The sequence below is a fragment of the Acinonyx jubatus genome, chromosome A1 (genome assembly GCF_027475565.1).
Source record: "Acinonyx jubatus isolate Ajub_Pintada_27869175 chromosome A1, VMU_Ajub_asm_v1.0, whole genome shotgun sequence".
Taxonomy (NCBI): Eukaryota; Metazoa; Chordata; class Mammalia; order Carnivora; family Felidae; genus Acinonyx; species Acinonyx jubatus.
Genome location: NC_069380.1, coordinates 4,854,158 through 4,874,086, shown reverse-complemented (window position 1 = coordinate 4,874,086; position 19,929 = coordinate 4,854,158). Strand labels below are relative to the sequence as shown.

Sequence of the window (19,929 nt, the reverse complement as noted above, 5' to 3'; positions counted from 1 at the left end):
AGTGTTTGAAGTTTGCGTTTACACATACATGGTGATACAGCTGATTGATTAGCCCAACGCTGTCTGCTTAGCCTCTTTCTACAGTGCCCCGAGCAGGAAAGGTGGAAGCCACATCTCTCACCTCCTTTGAGGCCAGGATTCGGCATGAGACTGAGGCTCTGCCAGAAAGATGAGCTTGGGAGAGACCCTGATTGGAAACCGGGTCGTCTGAAGACACTTGCCCTCATGAGGGACTTGATCCGCACAGAGTTGCATGCGGAGAGAGGCACAGGGTGCGGGGCACCGCGTTGCCCGCACAGTTCCCGCTCGAGCTGCTTGGTGCCAGCAGCTTGGCGGTGGCTTTGATTTAGGAGCCTTCTCACTGGGCAGAGGCAGAGCAGTTCCGTTGCGTGTGCAGGGTTCCTGGAAGTTTCGCACTCCCGACCTTTATGTGAACTGTCTGTGCTCTTAGGCAAGCCCCTTTTGATTCCACCAGCTGGAGTATATTTTTCAGTTTGTTACTAACAACCTTGATCAATACCCTGCAAAGTACATGCTTCTAGGGAAACAAACAATAGGCCTCGTCAATTTTTCAACAAGTTTTGTAATCCAGAAAAGGCAACACATTTGTTGGCTTAAGCGATAGGAAATGGAGGAACAAGCCCTGAAAAAAAGCAGTAAAATCTATGAGGGAAGTGCTCAACGGGCCATTTAGAAGAGGACACAGCAGCAGAATCAACTGTTACAGAGGAGTGAAATGTTGAAATTAGGCCACTGCACTTGGCAGGTTCAGGGAAGTAGAGGGGCAGAATTCTAATTGCAGCAGTGAATTGAGACGTGAATGAACGATAAGAAAGTACAGGGAGTAGCGAGTATTTTTTGAAGCGAACACGTTGTGAAGTAAAGGAAGGAAAAAGGATGTTAGGCTGATTTTCAGGAAGAAGGAAAGTTCTTTTAATTTCCTTCTTTTCTTTTCTTTCTTTTTTAGTTCATAGACACAAGAGAAAGAGCCACTGGGGCAGGAGAGATTGAAGATAGAAGGAAGAAGGAGTACTTGATAAGGCTAAGTCCCAGAGGAGGGCAGCAGGGACAGGATCCGGAGCAGAGGGGTCCAGCTCACTCTGCACAGGAGGAAGTACTCCTCCGAGGACCGTTCAACAAAGATGGGTGGTCAAGATGCAAGAGAACTCAGAGAGAAGTGTGGACTTCGTGCAGGATGGTTTCCCTTTCTCTGCGGAGGAGGGGCAGGCCACCTGCTGATGGCTAGAAGGACGGTGACAGGGTCTGTGTGGTGAACTGCAGAGGCCGCTTTGGGGAGTGTGAAAGGACACTGGAGCTGTCACGCTTGGCCAAGAGCAGGTGACAGAAAACCTTGTTCGAACTGCCTGGGACGAAAAAGGAACTCCTGGTTCATGTAGTGAAAAGTCCAAGGCCTGAGCGGCACCTAGGAGTTCAAACAATGCCAGCAGAACTTGGTTTCTTTCCCTCCCTCTGCTAATGTTGGCTCCAATTCTCGGACACCACTGCCCAGTCCCTGACAAGGGAAAAAGGAGTCGTTTTCCTTCCGGAGGAGGGCGTGCCCAAGCACTGACAAGGAGCTGGACCAGACCAATTTGGGTCTTAAACTCATCCTCCAACCAATCACCAAGGCCCAGACTTGGAGTACACTGATTGGCTGGCCCCAGGACATGTGATCGCCTCTGACCCAATCACTGCAGCAGGGGGATTTCAGCGCGCTGAAGAGCCCGCCCTGCGGACGATGCGGGGACGGGTTCTAACCCAATTTCCCTGAAGGCGGAGGGAAGGACGTGTAGTGCCAACCCCAGGCATTGGTTTAGGACGAGGAGGGCTCGTTATGTTCTTCGTCAGGTGGAAAGGGGAGCCTTCTGCCGCCCGAGCCAGGGAGGAACTTCGGATGACTGGCCGTCTGAAACAGCCCCGCCGGCACCGAGAAGAGGAGACAGCAAAATACGAATAAAAGGATTGTGAGGAGGGCCCCAAGGTTAGCACAAATACCTGGTTGAGTCCGTCAGCACCGTTATGAAACTTTTGTTGTTGTTGTTGTTGTTGTTGTTAAGCAGCACCTCCTGGCCCGCCCTGGAGGATAAGGAAATGTTGATAGAAATACACGCGCAGGGGCACCTGGGTGGCTCAGTGGGTTAAGCCTCCCACTCTTGATTTCGGCCGAGGTCATGATCTCGTTGGTCACGGGTTCCACACCCACGTCGGGCTCTGTGCTGACAGCTCAGAGCCTGGAGCCTACTTTGGATTCTGTGTCCCTACCTGTCTCTCTCTGTCCCTCCCCTGCTCCTCTTGTCTCTCTCAAAAATAAATAAACTGAAAGAAAGGAAGGAATGAAAGGAGGAAAGAAAGAAAAACGGGAAGGAAAGAAAGAAAGAGAAGGAAGGAAGGGATACACCCACAGCAGAGTTATAGCCAGGGTGCAGAGTGGGAAATTCCTCCGACTTACCCTTGAAGGCACTGGTTTCTGACATAGGCAGTCCCCAGTCGAGCAGCTGACGTGACCCACAGCCTCCTGTGCAGGCAAATTTACTCCTGGGAAAAATGTAATGACATGCTTTGGAATGGTCCCCAATGAGGAACGAGTGAGGGTCTGTGACATGTGTGCCTTTTTGGATTTGATGTGCTCCCCTTAATCACACGTAGCTAAGCCAGGACTTGAAAAAGCTGGGCCACCAGGGAATTGGCATGGGATTTGCACAGATCTGCTTTGAGTTTTAATTTTATGTCGCTCCCCTTAGGGTGTTCTTAATAGGAGCGATGTTTCTTGATTCCCGAACTCATCCCCGCCCTCGGTCTCAATTTTTCCCATTCACTCCTTACAATAACCAAAATCTTCCACACCACACAGCTGCAGCTGAGACAAGAAACACTGAGCCTGGTGGCGGGACAACTTTGAGACTAGGCAGGGAAGACATCAGAGGATACGGATGGACTTGAGTACGTATCATGGGAAGAACAAGAGAGTGAAGTTGTTTTTTTGTTTTTTTTTTAATTTTTTTTTAACGTTTTTATTTATTTTTGAGACAGAGAGAGACAGAGCATGAACGGGGAGGGGCAGAGAGAGAGGGAGACACAGAATCGGAAGCAGGCTCCAGGCTCTGAGCCATCAGCCCAGAGCCCAACGCGGGGCTCGAACTCACGGACCGCGAGATCGTGACCTGAGCCGAAGTCGGACGCTTAACCGACTGAGCCACCCAGGCTCCCCAAGAGAGTGAAGTGTTATGTGCCTGGTAGAGTAATCTTTCTAGAGCACAGCTCTGACCACTCTGTCCTCTGCTCACTTTTTTTTTTTTTAATTAAGTTTGCACAAACATTCTTAATGCCTAAAGAATAAAGTTCAGAACCCTAGGCATGGCATTCTAGATCCTTCAAGCTCTGTCCCCAAACTTTCCTTTCATGATGTAAAATGTTTATGTTTAAATATTAAAGATTTCAATACACAGAGAAGTTCAGAGAAGACGATGATAGACACCCAAGTGCCCACAAGAAAAATTAGACTGTTCGTTGGTTTACCATATCTGTTTCATATCATTGTGTAAAGAAAGTCTTACACAAGGCCTCGGGGGCACCTGGGACTTTGGGCACCTGCATTGGCCCCACAGGTTGGGGGGGGCACTTCCTGGTTCCTTGACGGCCTGTGGGTGGGTCAGGCATCTAGGGTGGGGCTGGGTGCCTGCCATCAGCCAGGGGGTCGGCCCCATGGAGGGGTACCGCTCTGAGGTGAGGACAGAGGACCAGCAGCCTGTTCGGTACCTGGAAGAGGAGCACCGAGGAACTGCGGTGCTTGGAATAAACAGAGCTGATGCCAAAACCCATTCAGTAAAAGCTGATAAAAATGCTCTCCAAAGCTGTGGATGCTTTCAAATCTGATTCAAAAGCGCGGACGGTAATAGTCAGGAGTGAAGTCCCAGGAATATTCTGTGCTGGTGCCGACCTTAAGAAGAGAGTCCAAGTGAATCCCAGTGAAGTTGTTCCTTTTGTCTCCAAAATGAGAGCAGTGATGAATGAAATAGAGGCAGGGGGGTCACAGCCACTGCCAGGCGGTATCGGGATGGTCCTCATCAAAGACTTCATCTTCTCTGCACGTGTGCTCGATGGCCAAGAAGCCAAAGCAGTGGGCTTGATCAGCCACGTTCTAGAACAGAACCAGGACAGGAATGCTGCCCAGCCCATGCAAGGCCTTGGACCTGGCAGGAAAGTTTTTACCTCAGGGACGTGTTGCAATAAAAATGGCAAAATTAGCAATTAATCAAGGGATGGAGATTGATTTAGTAACAGGATTCGCCATAGAAGAAGCTTGTTATGTTCAGACTCTTCCAACAAAAGACAAGCTTAAAGGTCTTCTTGCTTGTAAAGAGAAAAGGTCTCCCCACTCTAAAGCAGAATAGAAGAAACAGAAATCTTTACATGGCCAGTGTAATAAATGTACTTCCAGAAGTGTCTTTCAAATCCACATGTGCCTCAGACCCTGGAGTGCCAATGACCAAGGTGAAGAGTGAGTTATCTGTAGAGTGAATTAGCATCTGGAGTGGACCCATATGAATACTTTGTCCAAATGTGTCTCATGTCGTATGCATTCAGATTTATAAAGCTGGTCGTGGGTGCTGTCAGAGACAGATTCAAAATTAGACACACATTTTTAATATCCCCTGCATACAAGGCTTTCTGTCCTTAATTTTATAATGTGAATAACTAATGTATCGCACACTCGAGGAAGTAATACGGATTGTATGCCTGCTGTGCCTCAATACAAAATAAAATTATTTCTATCTACCAAAAAAATGAAAAGTCCTACAGATAGAGTGGAAGCTCCCAGCTACCCTGCATGCCCGTGTAGAGTTTAAAGTGTCATGACCGTCCCAGAAGGAATCACTATCCTGAAGTTGTTCTGCATCATTGTTATCCATGTTTATGTGTTTTCGTTAATTACAGGTTTCTGTAGACACCATATAGTATTATTCAAGGAGATTTAAACTCCTGTATTAATTAAATCACACTATACATATCACCTTCTAACTTGCTGTTTAAATTCAATGTTTTTGATATTTATCCATGTTAGTAATGTCGATCTGATTCATCTATTTCAGCGGTTATACTGTATTCCCATGTATGGCTATATCAAAATTTATCCATTCTTTAAAAAAAATTTTTTTTAATGTTTATTTATGTTTGAGAGAGAGTAAGAGAGCACAAGCAGGGGAGGGGCAGAGAGAGAGAGGGAGACACAGAATCTGAAACGGGCTCCAGGCTCTGAGCTGTCAGCACAGAGCCCAACGGGGATGGAAGCCAGGAACTGTGAGATCATGATCTGAGCCAAAGTCAGATGCTTAACCAACTGAGCTACCTAGGTGCCCCCAAAATAACTCTTTAAAAAATGTTTATTTTTGAGACAGAGAGAAAGAGAGCAAGAGGGGAGACGAGCAGTGAGAAAGGGAGACAGAGGATCTGAAGCGGGCTCTGTGCTGACAGCAGGGAGCCCAACTCAGGGCTCTAAGTCACAAACTGTGAGATCATGACCTGAGCCAAAGTCAGACGTTTAACTGACTGAGCCACCCAGGCGCCCCACAGAAATAACTTAAAAAAATTTTTTTTAAATGTTTATTATTGAGAGAGAGAGACAGACATAGTGCAAGAGGGGAAAGGCAGAGAGAGGGAGACACAGAATCCAAAGCAGGCTCCAGGCTCTGAGCTGTCAGCACAGAGCCCAGCACAGAGCCCGATGTGGGGTTTGAACCCATGAACCATGAGATCATGACCTGGGCCACAGTTGGACGCTCAACCAACTGAGCCACCTAGGTGCCCCGAACTTTATCCATTCTTTTAATGATGAACATTTATTTTGTTTCTGTCCGGCAGTGCTATGACCAGTGCCCCCACGCATGCTTCCTTGTGCGCATATGTGAATTGCTCTAGGGCAGTGATTTTTCTTTTTCTTTTTTTTTTTAAATGTTTATTTATTTTCTGAGACAGAGAGAGACAGAGCATGAATGGGGGAGGGGCGGAGAGAGAGGGAGACACAGAATTGGAAGCAGGCTTCAGGCTCTGAGCCATCAGCACAGAGCCTGACGCGGGGCTTGAACTCACGGACCGCGAGATCGTGACCTGAGCTGAAGTCGGATGCTTAACCGACTGAGCCACCCAGGCACCCCAGGCAGTGATTTTTCAAAATTGTGTTCTATTACCTATTTTGAAAACAATACAGGTAAGTGCAGAAAGTAATGAAACAGAAAACACGACTGTTAGATTACTTAACAAATCCCTTAAGAAACTGCCATCACAAGGCACAATAGAGAATTTTCTCTCAGGTTTCATAGTTGAGAAACACTGAACAACTGAACCATTCTTTTTTCTGTGAACTTTGTAATAATGGGAATGTGCTTTTTGCTTTGGCTACTAAGAAGACTGGCATCAAATTTGTTACCCACCATAGGAACTCACAACACTTCATGGTGTATATTCTATATTCTAATCTCTCCCTGGCTTCATTCTTTTTCCTCAGCTTTATCACCTCAAGTATTCTCTGTGTGTGTGTGTGTGTGTGTGTGTGTGTGTGTGTGTGCGCGCGCGCACTTCCTGGAAGCATTTGTGGAGTGTGGCATAAATGAATCAATGAATAAATAAACAGATTATGACAGCAAGACAGCAAGACTAGACAGGATAGAATGGGCAGATCAAATAATCTGTACCCATTACAGAATTCTGCCTTAAAGCTAATTTTTGTCAAGACATACTCCTCTTCCATAAATAATGTAGTTTATAATTTCGTAACTTTGGCATTTTCTCGTGGAGAGCTAAGCTCATTCCATCTCAACCATCTCAAAGATTAAAGGTTAGGTTTTCACGTTTCCTTGCATTGATCAGAGTGTTAAAACATAAATCAAAAGGACCATTTGGGAGCTTGCAAACATCCAGCGGTTAGGGGCAGAAATAACAGCTGTCCATACTGCTGGTCAATGGATCCTTCTCTTTGAAAAAAAATAAAATGAAAAGTTCAGACTTGTGAATGCCATAATCTGCCTGCAACTAGATTGTATGGAAATCACATGCAAATTACCCCCCCTGTGCTGACAGTGACTAAGAGCAGTTATTGTGTCTCCCACGCTCAGCTAAGGAGAAGTGTGGGGTGTGAGTGGTTCTTTAATAGTATGTTGGGAGCTAAGCCGTTCTTTGGCCTTCAGTGAATAGGACTTTTATACGTCTTGCCCTGATTGGCCTTTTGTCTTATGTGTTGGAGTCTTTTTCCACCTCAGTTTAAGAATGTCTTCTGATGTTCAGCCACTTCATTTCATTATAAATGTCCTATTTTCTTTTTTCTTTTGTTATTATGGAAACCATCCGTCGTATAATGTAGAAGGTGTTTTCAGTGCATCCTTTTTTTCCCTCTGACCTGTTCTGCTTCGGTTGTGTTTTATGCACAGATTGGTTCGGCAGTTTTTAATGACTTGGCAGTTAAGAACAGTTTCTGGGAAGAAAAAAGGAGAAAAGAAAAATTTGAAAAGGAAAAGCCAGGCAACCAGAAATTTTTTTGGCCCAAGTGACCTAACCAGTCACGGCGATTGCTGTCATTTTCTGGTTTAGTGAACAATGAAGTAAAACTTAAATGAATATTAAAAACCCTACTGAAATTATTTTCGCATGGATGGATTTTCTTGCCCCTCTAAATGTTGATTTCTCTTGGTGTGATTCTATCTCGTGCATTTGCAAAGTGACTTGGGTGGGGACAAATTGGCCCACTGGGTGAATGGAGAGAGTTTGAGGGTCAGTGAATTTCCAAGTGCTGGTCATCTTGTTTAAATTAGTAGCCGAACCCTGTGCCACCCTCTGGGACGATTCGTTTCTTTCCTTTACTTATGGCCCAAACCACACGATAGGAAGATTTAAAACGCAAGAGAACCATCTGAGATCATCTGATATCATCCCCTCCCGGTGGTAATTCTTGTTTTTCTTTTCAGAGAATTTGTCCACGAGCATTCTTTGTACGTAGTTGCCTCCAACAGCTTCCCCCCCCCCCCCCACTTCATAAAGAATGGCATTTTATCTGTGAGCGCATACATTCTGGACACGGGGTCTGTTTCCAGGGTTTTCCACCTCGGCGCGATCAACATTTTGGGTTGGCTAATTCTTTGTTGTGGGGGCTGTCCCGTTGTTCGTTGTGTGATACTTAGCGTCATCCCTGGTCTCACCCGCCACCAGGTGCAGGGGGTAACCCCACCCCCTCCCAGCTGAGACAGCCAAAAACGCCTCCAGAGGGTGAGGGGTGCGGGACTTAATATGGTTGCCCCAGTTGAGAACCACTGGCCCGTTTTTCTTTATCTGAGGAAAGCAAAGGGTGTGAAGGATGAAATCCCATGTCCAGCCAGGCAGAAAGGAACGTGCCCCAGTGCTGGCGGAGCCAGCCTCTGGGGAAGGCATGCCGACCTCTCCACCTGACCCTCATTGCGAAGCCAGTCAGATGGGCACAGGATCCCCAAATCCAGCTCTGCCCAGATCAGGAACCAATAGCCACTCTGTGGGGAATGTGTGCTGTTCCAGGCATTGGGTCTTACCCATAAACCTCTGAGGAAGGTAATCCTATCCATGTTCTACAGGTAGGGAGACTGAGACTCACAGAGGTTAAGTTAACGTGCCCAGTGGCAAGTTGGGGAACTCAAGATTCAAACTCTGAGCAGTAAGGATGGTAAAGCTTACAGCGTACCCTACCACCACACAGAAGGGTATCAGGTGTGATCCAGTCCCGCAGGGTGTGGCCGGAGAGGCAAGCGGGGAGGAGGCTGAAAGGGAGAGAGGGACTGGTCTGCCGAGAAACCATCCCTTTTGTTCAATTACTCTTAGGAAGTCAAGGGCCTTGAACTCTGGTTCACTTCACGTCATGACTGATGGAGGGAGTTGATTTGGACATCTCCAATATTCTCCTTAAAATGCACCAGTGCAGGACGGGACAGAAAAACCAGTTGTCTGCTCGAAGCCCAAGGGAAACATAGCAGAAAGTTAAGGCTTTAGAATCAGGGGCCGGCGTAGGCAGCCCTGAACCCCTTGGCCATGCAAACTTGAGCAGCCCCAGAAACACTGCGAATGAATGTCATTTCTCACACTAGGTTTGCCTTGTGTTTCTTCCTTCCTGGAGGACAGGAGAGAGGAGGGCAGAGAGACGTGACTAGGCCACGGTTGTGGGGCTTCGGAACCACACCAGCCGTTGGGCCAGGCAGGGATTTGCCGACCGCAGCCCCGTGTTGGGAGATGTGGGGCATAAAGCCGAGGGTGGGGTTGGCTTGCTCCCGGCATCAGGCAAAGTCTTTAGAATCTGTGTTTCAAGAGAAGAGGTGAGGTTGATTACAGTCCAGGGAAGCTTTCGAAGAAAGAACTGGGGTGTTTAATGGGGAAATTCTGCTGTTTCTGCTGTGCGTTGGGTGCTGAGACATCTGCACTGAATCCTCATAAAATCTCTAATGAAATATGTATGTTTCACATTATTGCATCGTGGAGTGGGGTCAGCCACCGGAGACGGGTCAGAGTGCTAAGGTCTAGACCGCTCAGGGTGGGTAAGAGGAGTGAACGGAGGCAGCCCATGCGGGGCTGGTTTGTCCAGTCGCTGTTACAACGGTAACATCTTACAGGAGAGCATGTTAGAACACATCAGGAGAATAGTTGAGACAGGATCGCCAGGGGCTTCCGGTGGACCCCACGCACTATACTCACTGGCAGCCAATCCTTGTCACAACCTTATGAGGCAGGCGATTACTTTTGTCATTTAACAGTTACAGAAACTCAAGCTCAGAGAAGTTACACAACTTTCCTGAAATGATGCAGTGGTAAGTAGCAAGCAGAGATGTTAATCCATCTGGGATGGGCTGCAAGCCGGCGCCCTTGTCTACGCCATCATGCTGAGGAAGAAGAGTAGGACTGGAAATTTCCTTTGTTCTTCGAGTTCTTCCCTAGGCAGAGGTGTCCTGGATACTGAGGCACTGACACGAGGGTCCCTACAGGAGCTCCACACCTGCCAAGCCCCAGCCTCACTTTGTGGGAAACGGGGCAGGCCCCCGTCAGCCTGTATCTGTGAAGTTTCTTGTTGTAATTCTTACACCTGTCCTTAACGCCTCTGCCCTGAAGTCCCGGCAGACACTCGACTGAACTCAGGCCCTGTGAATCTCAGGAACCTACGTAATTCTTCTAAAGAGAAAAAAATCAGGGGTAGTGATGGCTAGATCAGTCCCCTCAAGTGAAATCTGTTTGGGGAGCTACATAAGGATAAGCCCATCGATTTCGCCAGTTCCCAGCCTTTTGGCCAGTTTGCTTTCATTGACCATGCCTTGGCGTACAATGGATATTTCCTAACAGCTGACCTTGTTCCCTGTCAGCTGTTAGTTGCATATAATTGCACATCAACCACTGGCACTGTGGAAAAGCTAGTTATATCACCTTTAGTTACTCTTTGGAGGTTAAAAGAAGCACATCGAAGAGAAGCAAAGAAGAAACCAGGGCCCTTTCCAACTGGGTTTGGAGACACAAGATCCGGGGTGAAGCAGAAGGAGCCCACAGGGCCAGTCCAGGACCCAGTGGACCAGAAAGAAATTGGCGAAGCTGAGAGCAAGAATCTGATGAGACTAAAAATACACAGAACTATGAGACCCTGTTCCAGCCTTCATGGAGCCTTACAGAGCTCATGTACTCAGAAAAAGAAAACTCACAAAAATCTGTCAACAACTCTTTGAATTCAAAAGAGGAGAGAGAGCCTTCACATTCATTCATTCATGTGTGCCAACGTGCGTGTGTATTTGAAGGCCATGTAGATAATAGAAGACCATATACAAATATGTATAAACATTTGTATATGGTCTTCTATGTGCTACAACTTTTCCAGGTGCTTGGGATAAAACAATGGACAATATGGGATAAAACAATGGACAATATAAACAAAAAAAAAAAAAAGCAAAAAACAAAAAAACCTTGCTCATGTGGCAATCACATTATATCTCTATCTGTATTTCTGTATATGTATATACAGAATGCATATATGCATGTATTTATCAAATCTCATCCACTTGAGACCATACTAGTGGCTAATAAAGCACTGATGAATCACTGTTCTTTAAAGAATAGATGATAAACATCAATGTTTTTTATTTTAATTTTTTTAATGTTTACTTCGAGAGAGAGAGAGAGAGAGAGAGAGAGCACAAGAGGGGGGAGGGACAGAGAGAGAGGGAGACACAGAATCGGAAGCAGGCTCCAGGCTCGGAGCTGTCAGCACAGAGCCCGACACGGGGCTCGAACTCATGGATTGTGGGATCATGACCTGAGCTGAAGTCAGACGCCCAACCGACTGAACCACCCAGGTGCCCCAAACATCAACGTTTTAACTGACTTTGCAAATTACATTGCAAAATGCAAAAGTGCCTGCTCCTTATAGGTTATTATCTTGTTTATACTACCAATTGATTTAGCCACCTCTTTGTGAAGAAATTACGCGGTGGAAGGTACATTTCAGTAAATCAGAGATTTGAATGACCGAGTTTTTACTGCCGCCATTTTCAGCAGAGCAGGGTGGGGCTTTGGGATTTGCTGAGTTTGGACCAGATTTTGGGAAAGCACAGATTGCCTCAAGGTGTTGACATTCTTTAAATAGAATAAGATATGTATGGGAATGACTCATCCACTCAGTGAAAGCTTTTTTTATGGAAGTTAATCTAGTTTCCTATTTAAAGACTTGGAAGAGAGTCCACTGCAGTTTGAAAGGCAAACTTCTGCCATTTAACAACCACGCTTCCTTTCCTCCCACTTTCGCATCCCTATCTTATTACTAAGAAGCAACAGCACTGGACTGTAATATTAGTGTTAGGACACAGAGCATTTTCCAAGATGCTTTGCAAACACCGACCTTGGGGGCCTCTCACTCATTGCTGATGGGAGTACAGATGGTGCAGCCACTTTGGAAGACAGTTTGGAAGTTTCTTACAAAACTAAACATACTCTTACCGTACGATCCAGTAGTCACACTCCTTGGTTTTTACCTAAAGGAGTCAAAAACTTCTGTCCACACAAAAACCTTGCACACGGTTGTTTATGGCAGCCTTATGCAGAGTTGCCAAAACTCGGAAGCCACCAAAACGTCCTTCAGTAGGTGAATGGACTATCGAGCCATGAAAAGACACGGAGGAAACTTAAATGCCTATCACTAAGTGAAAGAAGCCGATCTGAAAAGGCTACATGCTGTATGATTCCAACTATATGAGATGCTGAAAGAGACAAAACTGTGGAGATAGTGAAAAGATCAGTGATTGCCAGGGGTGGGAGAGTGGGGGTGGGGAGGGATGAACAGGCAGAGCACAGACGATTTTAGGGAAGTGAAAATACTCGCAGGGTGCTATCATGGTGCATACGTGTCATTATACATTTGCCCCAAACCGTAGAACGTGCAACACCGAGAGTGAACACTAATGTGAACCATGGACTTTGGGTGATAATGATGTGTGAGTGTAAGTTCATCAGTTTTTATAGGTGCATCAATTACAACACATGTAGCACTCTGGCAGGGGATGTTGATAGTTGTACAAATGTGGGGGGAGGAAATCTCTGTGCTTTCTGCTCAATTTTGTTGGGAACTTAAAACTGGTGTTAAAAATGAGGTTTATTGGGGTGCTGTCTCTCAAAAATTGACTCTGTCTCAAAAATAAACATTTAAAAAATTTTTTTTTAATTTTTAAATAAGGTTTATTAATTTTTTTAAAAAAGAAGCTTTAAAAAGCTGTGCTTTTAGGGGCGCCTGAGTGGCTCAGTCGGCTGAGCCTCCGACTTCCACTCAGGTCATGATCTCGTGGTTTGTGGGTTCGAATCCCACATCGGGCTCTGTGCTGACAGCTCGGAGCCTGGAACCTGCTTCGGATTCTGTGTCTCCCTCTCTCTCTGCCCCTCCCCTGCTTGTGCTCTGTCTCTCAAAAGTGAATACAGGTTAAAAAAATTAAAAAAAAATGAAATTATGTGTCTAATGAACTAGAATCTGATCGTACAAATATTACCAACTAGATAGGTCTGTTCCTAACCCGTCCTGGTGACTGATAACAGATTTGTACAGAAATGTTTGTGGGCGAGGCCTGCAGCTGGCTCCCTGAACAGGAGTGTCTTTTTTTGCCTTGAGCAAGATTTGCTGGTGCCGCAGTGGTCCCCTCTGGTTTTCGGCCCTGAAAGCAGCATTGTGTAAGTTCAGCCTCCGTGCCCGCTGGCAATTTTCACTAATTGTTTACAGTGCTCTAATTTTTACACTCTCTTTAAAGGATCTTTGTGTGTGCTGATTGCAGAAGGTAATATTTCGGGCATCAGTAACCATGGTAATGAACCATTCTCCTCTCAGAATTGGTGCCAGCTGCACTGGCGTCTGGATGGTAGCACCCCGGTGCTTTGCTAATGAGCGACTTTTCATTTGCTGTAGGAGGACGGTCCCACTTCTTCGCATGTTTTGCTTGTGTTTTGTTAAAGGCTCTTCCTTGAGAACAACGTTAGAAAAAGTAAATCCCATTTGGTAAAACCTGGATCTCAAAAGGAAGACATTCCCAGTCCCAGAAAGCAAGAGCGTGCAGAATGAAAGCCTTTGAAGGTTCTATGGGGAGGCCATTCCCGCTCCAGGCTGCGGTGCCACTCCCCCGCCCCCTCCCCCATCCGCAAGCATCCATGTGTCCCTTTTGGGCATGCACAGAGAGCTTTCCATCAGCATTCTCCTTTGACTACTGGAGAAAGGAGTTTAAATATTTCAAAGATTTATGTTATGAATAATTTAAGAGAAATAAAGAAAACTCCTAAACTCTCTTTGAATTGTGTAATGGGAGCTTTGAAAGATGTTAGCATTTTGCCTTATCAGATTAAACTGGTTTTTTGTGGGTTTTTTTTTTTTTTGTGCGAGAAGATTGAAGTGGAAATGTAAGCTATTGTCACCCTTTATTTCACTGACTAATGATGATTCTAGAAGAGACAGCTTCTTAACCTTGCAAGAGATAAGAGCCTGCAGTAATGGACCCTCTTTCCATCTACTATATGTGCTGTTTAAACGAGCAGTTCACAGGACACCCTCACCAGCTTTTAAAACATTTGAATCCCAGGCCTCTGCTAATTCTCGCCTGGACGGCATTTTGACGAGAGCTAAGGAAAACTGATATCCAGAAAACCTGCTGAGTTTTCTTCCTTCCTGGTCATTTAGCTATGGACACCCGATCATACGATTCTGGTGTGGATACTGCCTTTTATGCTGAACCTTCACCAGCAGTGTTAGGTTGGTGACAGGCAAGTGCGGGGTCCTGTCCACGCTTTCATACGTGCTTTCTGTGTGTTAGCTTATTTTATCCTCATGGTGATTCTATGATGTAGACATTATTACTTCCATTTTACAGATGAAGAAGGAGGCACAAAGAGGCTGTGTAACGGGTCCAAAGCTCCCTGGATGGTAAATGGCAGGGCCAGGATTCACCTCCAGGAAGTCTGCGTGTAGAGCTCTTGATATTTATAGATTGGTAAGTCCTTATATCCATCGAAACACTCTAACATGCAAGGAAGCACACAGGAAATCTCATTTTTAGTTTTAGTTTTTATTTTTTAAACTTTATTTGGAGAGAAAGAGAGAGTGTGTGAGAGTGGGGAAGGGGCAGAGAGAGAGGGAGAGCGAGATGGAATCCCAAGCAGGCTCCGAGTTGTCAGTACAGAACCCGATATGGAGCTTGAACTCACAAACCGTGAGATCACAACCTGAGTTGAAGTTGGATGCTTTTTTTTTTTTTAATTTTTTAACATGTATTCATTTTTGAGAGACAGAGTACAAGTGGGGGAAGGGCAGACAGAGAGGGAGACACAGAATCCGAAGTCAGCTCCAGGCTCTGAGCTGTCAGCACAGAGCCTGACACGGGGCTTGAACCCATGAACTGTGAGATCATGACCTGAGCTGAAGTCAGATGAAGTCGGATGCTTAACCAACTGAGTCACCCAGGTGCCCCAAGAGGGCTCAGTTTTAAATCTCAGCTCTGCCACTGGCCATTTGTCCCATATAAGTTTCTTTCTCTTGCTGCATCTCAGGTTCCCCATGAAATGGAAATAGTAGCTCCTGGTTCACAGGGTTCTGAGACGATCACATGAGATTAAGCATCTGTCCGAAAGCTTTTTAGATACTCTGGAGGTGCTATGCAAGTGAGCGTATGAAGATGAAGATTTGGGGCGCCTGGGGAGCTCAGTCGGTTAAGCGTCCGACTTCAGCTCAGGTCATGATCTCACGGTTCGTGGGTTCGAGCCCCGCGTCGGGCTCTGTGCCGGCAGCTCGGAGCCTGGAGCCTGCTTCTTCGGATTCTGTGTCTCCTCCTCTGTCTGCTCCTCCCCCACTTGCGCTCTGTTTCTCTCTCTCAAAAATGAATAAACATTAAAAAAAATTTTTTTAAAGGATACAACTAAGTGGCGTAAATGGTACCCAATACACAGTTCAAAGATATGCTTAAGAGAGAGAGGGAAGCGCAAAAGGCAGAGAGAGAAGGAGAATCTGAGACCAAGAGAAATGATAGGATTTCAAGTTGAAGGCCCAATTAAAGTCTAAGTGTCCAAATACAGGAGGTTCGGTTTTCTTCCTTCCAGAAATGATACCCTGACTCTGACTTTTTCCCTTTGGATATTTTCCCAGTAGAAAAAGCAAGGTGTAGGCATATTTAATATACTTACAGAATTCCCTCCAGCGGACCGAAATAATCACTTGTGTTAACGTGGGGATTTGTTTTTTGAACTTAGGCAAAAACTCAGTGAACTGAGTCACCAATCTTGTTAAATCTTGTCTTATTGCAACTGTATTCCAGAACCCAACTGACAGGTGGGAAATACGGAGGCTTTGGTCCGGCCAACGGCGAGTCACAGTGCAATCAGCTTCCCTGGTAACGCAGACAGAGCACGACCATATTCCCTTAAAACGTTGACTGTGGTATTGCACCCACGTGTCATGAATACTCATGCTTCTGAGCAGCACAGGACAGGTAAGGACACATTCGCTGGCACACTGGTGAGGGTGGGGAACAGAACAGCCCTCCTGGCAGTGAAGCGTTTTCTCGCGCATTCATCCCACTTCTAAACCTGCGAACCTCTTGGAAGGGATCCACCAACGCACGTTCGAAGGGACAGATGGTGAATGAAGGGGAGCATGTTACGGGAGAAAATGAATTCACTTATTAAGAAATCAGCTCCTTGATAGAACATGGCACGTTTCCACAGACGACCGCATGGGCTTTGACTCAAAGACGACAGGGCTTTCCCAACAGCTTGCTCCTAAGTAAGGATCTGTGTTTGAATCACCCTGATTTACAGTCATTTCCCAAAAGCCTCCCCTGCGAAGTCTAGGATTCCCCGTGTTGATTCCTCTGCTCTCCCCTCCTCGGCCATTCCTCTGGCGCCCGGCTCCCCTCTCCTCTCCATTTGGCTCCTGCCCAAGGTGCCCAGGCCGAGAAGCATCGACGACAGCTCCTCCATCCCGATGCGTGGCACTAGGCTCAAGGAACAACCCAGATGCTGATGGAGACACACATTCTCACGGCGCTCACATTTGGAGGCGGGGACAAAAGGGGATACTGAGTGTGTACAAATGAAGCAGGCCAGGGAGCCGTGGGTACCACGGCCATCTGGAGCGAGCAGTGTGAATATGCAGATTTTTGTATGAAAATGTCTGAGTTTTAAAACACTTATGGTGAAGCAAAACACACTGAATTCAGCCTGGAGCCTGCCAATTTGTACATGACAGTGACAGGTGGGAGGGCACGAAGCCGGAGGATGAGATGGCCCAGGACGCACCAGCGTCTTCCCCTTATTCCTCCTTGGAACAGCAGAGTTAGGATGTGATCCTTTTTTTCTTTTCTTTCTTTTTTTTTTTTTACATTTTATTTATTTTTGAGAGAGACACAGACAGAGCACAAGTGGGGGAGGGGCAGAGAGAGAGGGAGACACAGAGTCTGAAGCAGGCTCCAGGCTCCAAGCTGTCAGCACAGAGCCCGACCTGGGGCTCGAACTCACAAACCCTCGGATCGTGATCTGAACCGAAGTCGGACACTTAACTGACTTAGCCACCCAGGCGCCTCCTTTTTTTCTTTTTCAAAAAGTGTATGTATGTATTTATTTATTTAGAGAGAGAGAGAGTACATGCATGAAGGGGAGGTGCAGAGAGAAAGGGAGAGTCCCAAGCAGGCTCTGCACTGTTAGCACAGAGCCCAAGGCTGAGCTGGATCTCACAAGGGTGAGATCATGACCTGAGTCATATCGAGGGTTGGTCCTAAGCCGACTGAGCCACCCAGGCACCCCAGGATGGTTATCTTAAACAAACAGACAAAACCCTCCAAGGGAAACAGTAAGAACAAGAAGCTGATAGAAGCAGCTTAAGATCCTACGAGGCATAAGAGCAAGGCCATAAAAAGCTACAGAGGCAGGGGTGGCACCGCCTGGGTTTACAGCCTGGTTCTGGGGCTCCCGGGAGGCTCAGTGGTTAAGCCTCCCACTCCTGATTTCGGCCCAGGTCATGATCTTGCAGTTGGTGAGTTCAACCGCGCCTCGGGCTCCGTGAAGGCAGTGCAGAGCCTGCTTGGGATTCTCTCTCTCTCTCTCTCTCTCTCTCTCTCTCTCCCCCCTGTCTCTCTGCTCTCTCCTGCTTGCGCATACATTCAAGCACAACTTCTCTCTCCCTCTCCCTCCCTCTCTCTCTCTCTTTCTCAAAGTAAAGAAATAAACTTAAAAAAATAATAAAGCCTATTTCTGGGGCTTGCTAGATGTATGGGCTTGGGAGAGGCACTTCTTCTCAATGCCTCAGTTTTCTCACCTGTGCAATGGGAGAATATTAGTCACCACTCTGTGGGTTGTGGGGATGAAGTTAGTTGCTGCACGTAAACTGCTTGGAAGTGTGTCTGGTACTATATAAGTGTTAGCTATTATTACAGTTTAGGCAGATGATTTCAGACTGTCAGGGTCTCAGAAAATGCAGTGAAGAGGTTTCCTAGACAAGAGATGGCTTCACCCTCCAGACTGTCCTTTATAGCAATCTTTACATGTTCCGTCTCCTCCAGCCCTTGTCTCTACCCTCTATCTTCTTTCCAGCTGTGTCCTAGATTATAGCTTCTTTCCAGACCTAGACTTTCCAAATCTATCTCGGGCTCTATCTTTTCGGATCTAGACCAGCACTGCGGAAGCTGTTATGAGCACGTGAATCACCTGGAGATGTTGCTACAAATGTACATTCTGGGGCGCCTGGGTGGCTCAGTGGGTTAAGCTTCCGACTTCTGCTCGGGTCAGGATCTCGCAGTTTGTGGGTTCGAGCCCCGCATTGGGCTCTGTGCTGACAGCTCGGGTCCTGGAGCCTGCTTCGGATTCTGTGTCTCCCTCTCTCTCTGCCCCTCCTCAATTTGTGCTCTGTCTCTCTCTCTCTCTTTCTCTCAAAAATAAATAAACATTAAAAAAATACATATTCTTATTCTGTGCATCTAGAATAGGACCTGAGATTCCGCACATCCTTTTTTTTTTTTTTTTTTAGTTTATTTATTTTTGAGAGAGAGAGAGAGAGAGGAGCAGAGAGAGAAAGAGAATCCCAAGCAGGCTCTGCACTATCAGCACAGAGCCCAACTCAGGGCTCCATCCCATGACCGTGAGATCATGACCTGAGCTGAAATCAAGACGCTTAACCGACTGAGCCACCCAGGCGCCCCAGGCAACACTTTGAGAAGTGACGGAGCTAAACAGTATGTTGCTTCAACATCGTCTTCCAAACCAACTTTATATCAAATCTTGCTTTTTAAACTTGAAGTCTCCTTTAGCCCTGAGGTCTGGCCCATATGAAGATACCCTGCCTTCCCACGTCACAGCTGTCTTGCATGGCAGCTGTGGAAGACGGACCCTGCACCCATAGAATCTTCCAGCTTTTGTTATTAGTTCCATCTGCCTCTTCGTGTTTTCTGTGACTCAGGAACGAACCTCCTCCCGTGGGAGTGTTCTAGTAGGTGTCGAGTATGAATAGAGTTTTTAAAATCATCCTCGAGTCTCACGACACTGGGAGGAGAATCATTTTTTCCCCCCGGCTTAAACACAACAAAACAGAACCTGGTGTTACAGGGTATTCTATGTGCCTGTGGATCCGTCTGCCTTTCTTTCGAGACAATGATCTCATGAAGGCGAGGACGTCTTGTTTGCTGGAACTCCTATCACCCTCGCTCTGTTAGATCCCCCGTGCAGAGTCAATCCTCGACAAACGTGAGGAGGATGTGAGTGCCTTTCCACCTTGCATGAGCAATTTGGCCACCTCCCACACCACACTTCTGTTCCAAGACGCCCGAGCCACAGATATCTTATGTACTTATGAGGATGTCACAATTCTTTTGGCTCAAACGTCCCCCAAACGCAGGAAAATGGAACTGCCAGGTTTCTCTGTTAAATTGGCTTGAATACATCCCAGCCACAAAGTAACAGAAAAGGGTGTTGTTAACAGAAAAAGGAATCGGTGAATATGTACTTTTAAAATGGGAAAATGACAATAACTTAAAGCGTGGTAACATTACACAGTCTCCAAGGCTCAGATGTAATTAGCCCCCGGTGGCATTTACTTTTGCACTAGGATCGAGGCCACTCTCGGGGGACTTTTATGGTGGCCTCTATCCCCACCCTGACCCCACACAGCTCGGGGATTAGATATCACATCAGTGGCTCTGTCCTGTCAGTTCCGTTCATTTATTCACCGATTTGTCCATTCGGCAAACATTTATTTCAGTCTGTTAGCTGGCTGACACGTGGGAGGAGGCAATATAGTCGATTCACGGCAGAACAAGAGGAAGAGATGAGAATTCTTTTAAACACGGACGATGTGTGTGTCTTCCGTTGAGGAGTTTGGGAAGCACAGAATTGAGGTCCGGTATGTTCTGCCTGCCAGCCCGTTCCTCTGGGGACCGGCAA

The 19,929-nt window shown here is 46.5% G+C and overlaps 1 pseudogene; it reads left to right on the top strand.

The window, feature by feature from the left end:
• Positions 1 to 675: 675 nt before the first annotated feature.
• Positions 676 to 5,916, top strand: LOC113600853 (methylglutaconyl-CoA hydratase, mitochondrial-like; annotated as a pseudogene).
• The last annotated feature ends 14,013 nt before the right edge of the window (positions 5,917 to 19,929 follow it).